Source organism: Gopherus flavomarginatus, unplaced genomic scaffold, assembly GCF_025201925.1.
Source record: "Gopherus flavomarginatus isolate rGopFla2 unplaced genomic scaffold, rGopFla2.mat.asm mat_scaffold_2101_arrow_ctg1, whole genome shotgun sequence".
Taxonomy (NCBI): Eukaryota; Metazoa; Chordata; order Testudines; family Testudinidae; genus Gopherus; species Gopherus flavomarginatus.
Window position 1 is genome coordinate 1 of NW_026114818.1, and position 6035 is coordinate 6035.

Genomic DNA, 6035 nt, shown 5'->3' on the forward strand with positions numbered 1-6035 from the left:
CTGCACTCCAACTCTCTGGTCCCATGTACCCTGATTTTAGGTGTACTACTAATAGTTACTTTGATAATAATGATGAAAATTTAATTTCGTAGCTTACATTTTTTTAATTTAATTGAGTTTACCGTTACAGTTTTGCTTTATACTGCTATTTCAATAGATACATAGGCATTATATGCAAGAAAGTTTTGGTTAATGGTCTCTTACCACACTTCCTTGATAACGTGGTGGTAAGAGACACAGAACCAGCCTTGCAGTTCAGGTTTTCTCATTCTTGAGTGAAAGATGCAGCGCTTATAAAAAGCTACTGTTACTTAGGGTTTACTTGACTAGTTAAACTTAAAATCAAAAACTAATAAACCAAAGAATACAAACTTACGGAAATGGAGCTTTGCCTAGTTCCCTTGAACTTAAAGTTTAAGAACAAGTACAGCCTAGTGCTAGTACATGAGAGAAGAGTGGAGGAAGTAAGTCAGAATGATAGAGTGAAGTGCTCTATGAGGTGGGCTACCTCTTTTATAGGGCACAAGCACCGGAAATCCTTCCTCCTATGTCCAAATTTCATTCCTCACCCACAAAACGTTAGGGTACGCTTACTTCACAGGCTAGTATGTTTGTGCATGTTGATGACATGTACATATGCACATAAGTTCCCTTGTGTTCTACCTGTTAAGTCTGTGGGTAGAATACTGAAAAAAAAACCCTATGCCATTCTCCATTGTCGATTGGTCTAAGTAAAGGTCTTAGACAGGCGTGAGTACTTATCTATTTAAGTAACAAGATACAGGTCAAATTTGCTTTCTTAGTAAAAGGTCACAATATAGATATGCTAACCTTGCCTTAGCTTAACGTACAGGATATGGCCTGTAGGGTCTCGTAAGTCATGTGCCCCAGCCTCCTAATCATTTCTATTGCCCACCGCTGGACCCTCTCCAAATTGTCCACATCCCTTCGCATGTGGGACCCAACCCCAAAAGTACCCACATTTCACCCCAATGGCCCCCAAATGCCAGATTTTAATATGTACATAGGGTGCTCCCATGGTCATGTCACTCCCGAGCTCTCCAGTGGAGCCTGCTGGTGGAGAACAAGGTCAAAATCAGCCAGGACGTCGCTCAGTCAATTCCCTGTGCTCCCAGCAGGTGATATCGGAAAGCTCCAAGATGGCTCACTTCCCTTTCTCTCATCAGCTTCAGGCCCCAGGGTTACAAATGCCCAAACTAGTTGGGATTCTGCCCTGGGCTCAGGATGTGGGGCTGCTCTGAGGGGATGGACTTGCACACTTGGGATATTAGTGCAAAGATACAATTTCAATTTCTCTTAGAGAAATTTGAGGGCAATTTATATTTGGTAAAATCTTATTTCGTGAAAGGAAGCTGCAGTGATAGCCTGGTTACTGGGGTGCAAACACTTTCCTCCTGCAAGAACAAGAAGTTAGAATTAGACATTTACATCATTTGTTCCAATGTTGGCACAGGTTTAATTTTGCTTCTGTGCAGGTTTGTTTCAGGCGGTGACTGTTTTGGTTTATTGGGTTGTTTGGTTTTTTAAGTTGTAATGGAGATTTTAATTGACATTTGCTGGATTCGAATGGCTGACCTGCAACACCAGTTTTGACATACTTCTGCATATTTTATACAGATTTGCCAGTATTCAAGGATACAATTCCTTTATAGAGGTTTCAGAGTTCAGGTTTATTTATTTGATGTTATTTTACATCCTGCTGTAGCACACCTTTTGATAAAACCTTGAAATTATTAATTTATGGCATTTGTTAGTTTTTAATTTTTAAAAACAAAGTTTTTCTTATGTTGGGTTTTAAATTAAGCATTGTTTTTGGTTTCAAATTTTCATTTAGGTTTTGTTGTTGATGGGATCTTTAAGAACTTTGGATTTAATACTAAAATTTGGACAGATTTAGCTTATTGAAAGTAAACTGTTCACTATTTTATTTTAATAAAGTTGTATTGCTGTAAACCCTGGCCAGTAGGAAGGAGATGAGCCTGCCTTTAACTGAGAAGGAGTAGAGGCATGGGAGAGGCCAGGTGATGGGGGGGCACAGCCCCCCAATTTTTTTTGTCTACCCACCTCAGTCCCTCCCACCAAACGAGAATAGTCTGATGCACTCCTGCTGGTCACTGGGTATCACTGCTGCTCCATGGGAAACATGCTCTGTGCATTACCCAGCTTGGTGAGAAATACACTCTGTGCCTTACCGTGACTGGTCTGTGGTGTCCTGCTCCTAGAAGGAAGACACACGCTGTGCATTACACCACCTGACCGCTGGGTGTCATTGCTGTATCAATGGAAACACTTTCTGTGCATTACCCTGAATGACCACGAGGTGTCACTGCTGCTCCAAGGAAACATCTCTGTGTGTTACCCTGATGGCCACTTGGTGTCACTGCTGCGCCAAGCAAAACACCTTCTGTGCATTACTCTGATGCCCACTGGGTGTCACTGCTGCGCCAAGGGAGACATAAGAGCGGCCAGACTGGTTCAGACGCAAAGTCCATCTAGCCCAGTATCCTCCTGTCTTCTGACAGTGGCCAGTGCCAGGTGCCCCAGAGGGAATGAACAGAGCAGGGAATCATCAAGCGATCCATCCCCTGTTGCCCATTCCCAGCTTCTGACAAACAGAGGCTACAAGCACCATCCCTGCCCACCCTGTCTAAGAGCCCTTGATGGATCTATCCACCATAAACTTATCTAGGTCTTTTTTGAACCCTGTTATAGTCTTGCCCTTCACAACATCCTCTTGCAAGGAGTTCCACAGGTTAACTATGCAACTGTCTTGAGTTTACCCCCCCTCCCCTGGCAAGGTTGTATATGGAAAAGAGGATGAGGATGAGGAGATCCATGATGTGTCTGTCAGTGGCTGGTGCCTCAGTTTCCTCTAGGCAGCAGTGCTGCAGGCTCCTTTGGTCTGTGCCCATGCAGCTGTGTCTGGGGAAGGAGGAGTAGAGGCTCATTCTTCCCAGCCCCACGCCCCACTCCCAGCAGCTGGGGAATCCAGGCCAAATTTAATCCTGGTAGCTGGGCTGGGATTAGCCTGGGCTGGGGTAGGGCTGGGGAGGAATTGGGAGGGATACAGACGCACCTGCTGTGAGGGAAGATCCTCCCATTCCCTGCCAACCCCATTCACTCCTTGCAGTACGGCACCCCCTAGCATTTCTTTCTCTGTCATGGGAGCTGTCTGCTGCTTCTTCTCCCTTAGCATCATCTCTCCCCATTCTGGAGCACTGGCATTGCCCATCCTGTGCAAACAGGCAGGCCCCGGTGTGCCCCATGGCACTGCCCTGCAATTGTGGAGGCAGCTGATGGATGGAGCCATATCAAAATATGGGGGTGGGCAAGGCTGGGGACCAGGACTCCTGGGTTCTCCCCTCAAATGTGGGAGGGGAGTGGAGATTAGGGGGTAGAGTGGGGGAGGGACAGGGCTGGGATCCAGGGCTACTGCTTTTTCTGGTTTTCTCCACCTCCTGCAGCTGCCTCGATCCTTTCAATGTGTTTCTTGTTCCATATTCATTTGCTGACTTGTGTAAATCACCCCACAGGTGGCTGCATCTCAGTGTTGGGTGAGGCACCCTTGGCTGCATCACCTCCTAACCGCGTCTCTCTCCCCCTTCGGGTGACCCTGCAGCACTCAGCAAACATCCACAAGATCATGGGGCACTTTGAGCACTGCGCAGGCAGGGGCCAGGCGCCCGGCGCCCAACCCTCCCTCCAGAGAATGGGACACAGCATCGACTACTTTTTACAGGGATTAAAAAGGGGCAAAGGAGGACAAATCAGAGGAGTAGGTGGCCAGGGTCTGAGCAGGGGGTGGAAATTGACTGGTCGGGGGTCAAGCAGCTGGAGGCAGAGTTAGGAGAGGACTGAAGGCAAAGTCAGGGAGGTGGGAAGGAACCGGATTTAAGCCCGGATGGAGGCGCTGCCAGAGGGTTAAACCCCGGCACAGGCAGGGGCCGAGGGGGAACAGTTATCCCGGTAGGCTGAGACTCCAGTGTTTGCAAACATGGGTGGGGGAGCAGAGGGCTTTTTTATTTCCCCTCTCACAGGCAGCACCTCTCAGCATGGACTTCCCACGGCTGGGCTCTTAAAGGCACAGGCATCCCACTGCCTAGACACTGCAGCTCCTCTCTGATGTAACCTACTGAGGTGCTGCAGTAGGAGACTCATTTCAGTGAAACTGGGCATTCCCTATACACCCCCCAGCCAGGGGGCTATGCACCCCCTTCCCCGATTTTCCCCAACACCCCCTCCCTCAGTGGTCAGGTAGTTACATGCAGCGCTGCCAATGTTGTCATTGGTTGCAAATTTGAATGGAAATTGAAACGTTAACACACACTTTAAAAGCAGATACAACGTATGAAAACTACTTGTACCTGAGAAAGTCAAATAGGTTTGGAAAGTCTGGACAAAGCCGGGTTTCCTCACCCAGCTGTTGTGTTTGTTGACAATGCTGGTGCATTGGCTTCGGCAGTGTTGGCCAACCTTAGAATTTCAAATGATGATTTGTAAGCGAGGTGTGAATGAGCTCTCCCCTGGCAGCTACTGACGACCAGGGTTGGGGGGAAGCTTTGGGACCAGACTGTATTTACATGAACTCACCTACTCTGCTGAGGTATCCAGCGGACAGAGCTGGGCTGCCTCTGCTCTAGGTGCCCGGAGGAGGGAAGGTGTGTGGGGCTCCAGCCTGGGACACTTCCTCCCTCCTGCCAAGGCCTAACTATTAATCCCAGCGCTGGCACTCCTTTCTTCAAGCACCATGTGGGCCAGAGGAAACGTGTGGTAGGAAGCACAAGGGCCAAGCTTGTGAACATCAGGTGCAGCAGCAAGAATCCCAACTATCAGGGTAGCAAGTTCTAGAGCCCTATGCCATTGTGGCCATCCCTGCCAAAGACCTGGCTCTCGGAGGTGTGAGTCACCCAGCAGGAGGGGAAAGATTCACTCTTACACAGCTGGAGACAGGGGAGTTGAGCTCTGGGGCATTATCACAAGCATGGGTGGGTGGCAAGTTTGTAGAAATTTTGGTGGTGCCCAGAACCCGCCCCCAAACTCCACCTCCACCTGCCTAAGGCTCTGGGAGGGGGTTTGGGGGGGATTAGGGTGCATGACTCAGGATGGAGTTTGAGTGCTGGGTGTAGGCTTCGGCAGGGTTGTAGAAAGGAGTGAGAGGTGCAGGCTCAGGGGGTGGGAAGGAGTGTGTGGGAAGGGGTGCACCCTCTGGGAGGGAGCGTAGGGCTGAGGTTGAGGGATTCATGATGCAGGAGGGGGCTCAGGACTGGGGCAGAGTATCAGGGTTCAGAGGGAGCTCAGGGTTGGGGGTGTTGGAGAGGCTGAGGGCAGCCTGCACTAGGACTCTGGGGCAGCAGTTCTGCCCAGAATCCCTCTACTCCAGCAGCAGGAGCAGGCAGGGGACAGGCACATGCTGCTTTTTGTCAGGCAGGGATGCACCACAGCAGAGGGGAGGGGTGCCATGCAGGGGCCAGGGGAAGAGACCCAACTCCAAATATTGCTGGAGGAGGGCCCCCAGCCCTGAATGTTCCTGGAGCACGAGCACCACAAATATATATAACCTGCCGCCTATGACCACAAGCCAACACAAGGTCCCACTGAGATTTGAACTCAGATTACAGGATTCAGAGTCCTGAGTGCTGCCCATTACACCATGGGAGCAGCTTGTGCTGCCTTCTCTGCACATCGGTGACCCTCATGGGGCTGGCTTGTGTAAGGGGGCTCTTGGCCCTTTACTAAAACTTAGTGTGTGTGTGTGGGGGGGTTGGTTGGCTTGTTCCCAGCACCAGTAGAAGGGGGAAGGATCAATGGGAAATCAGGACCCTGAGACTGACAGTCCCCAGGGACAATGGGGAGAGGCCAAAGCTCCAAGTTAGCTGCACTGACAGGCCAGACAGTGTAATAAGAGAGTCACCAGGCCAGGGGGTCCCATCCTCCACGTCAGCTGGAACTGCCTGGGCGAGAGTGGGGCAGAGCTAAGAAGAGAGCAGGAGCCTGAGAAGAGCCGGGGAGCAGAG

General features: G+C 50.0%; 1 non-coding gene across 1 annotated transcript; it reads right to left on the bottom strand.

Annotated features, from left to right (window-relative positions):
* Positions 1–5607: 5607 nt before the first annotated feature.
* TRNAQ-CUG (transfer RNA glutamine (anticodon CUG)) lies at positions 5608–5679 on the bottom strand. Its single transcript has one exon. It is a non-coding gene; the product is annotated as a tRNA-Gln (tRNA).
* Positions 5680–6035: the final 356 nt, after the last annotated feature.